Here is a 1,107-nt window from a genome sequence, read left to right as displayed (position 1 = left end):
TTCCTCGTCATCCCTAGTAGAGACGCTTTCCGCGCCAGCGCGTCCGCTGCGCCTCGAACACGTCAACAAACAGACGCGTGCACAACCACAGCTCACCGGCCTCCGTGGCACCACGGCTTCATCGTGGTCGTCTACAACGAAGCGTCCTGCCGTCGGATCGGGCACAGCGTCTGCCGAGCTCTTCCCCTTTCCCCCTTCGCATGCCTGCTGCGCCCACGGTCGCGCTCGAGGGCAGCAGCCGTGGCGTCTGTCGTGCGGGCACGAGGGGGTAGTCTGCGTGCAGGCGCCGCATCAGCTCCGGGAGGAAGCGGGCCAGCCTCAGGTCAGGGCTCTCGCAGGCCATGCGCACACCGCCTGCATGCCACGTTCCGCCCAAAACCACCTCAAGCCGCGGCATTCCACAGTACGGTGCGGGCGCCCTTCACAGTGCGGAGTCTGGAGCACTCGGCCGTGTCACTCGGGCTGCCCTCGTCATGCCGCCGGCGTCAGCGCCCCATCCGCGCAGCCAGGTCGCACGTAGGGGATGCCGCTTGCTTCGCACACACCCACTGTGGGGCTCATCCGTGTAGACCCCGTCGCGCCGCCTTGCGATGCGATGCGCCCTGCCAGCGGTGCCGGGCACCGCCCGCGCGCACCGCTCGCACTACCGCATCCTCGGCTCGTTGCGGTGTCGCGCGCCAAGCACGGTGTGCTGCCTCCTGGGGGGAAGGGGGAGGGGGCGCCCACACACCCACGAAGCGCTCCCGTGTGCAGTGCTCTGCCTTCCAGAGGGCGGACGGTAGTGTGGCGCCTATGAAATCGTCGGCTGTGGAGGGCTTCGGGAATGTGCGGTCATCAGCACAGAGGGCGTGGCGCAGTCCGTGTGCCTTGCCGAGCACAACACTCAGCGGCACCACTCCACGTGATGAAGGGGAAGGCCGCCTCGGAAGCAGCCTTCTCGAGGCCAGCACGGGCGCCACCATCGCAAGACGCGTTCATGGTCCAGCGAGTTAGGCGAAGGTCTACGCTGAGCCTCCTCGGTGCCGTGATGGCAGCGCCGTCATCTGCCCAGCCACACGCGCACGCGTAGCGTCCACAAACGCTGCTCCAGTCACGGTGCCCGTCTGG

The sequence above is a fragment of the Leishmania donovani genome, chromosome 12 (genome assembly GCF_000227135.1).
Source record: "Leishmania donovani BPK282A1 complete genome, chromosome 12".
In the NCBI taxonomy this organism is placed as follows: Eukaryota; Euglenozoa; class Kinetoplastea; order Trypanosomatida; family Trypanosomatidae; genus Leishmania; species Leishmania donovani.
The sequence above is the reverse complement of the archived record's forward strand: the minus strand, read 5'-3'. Positions refer to the sequence as shown.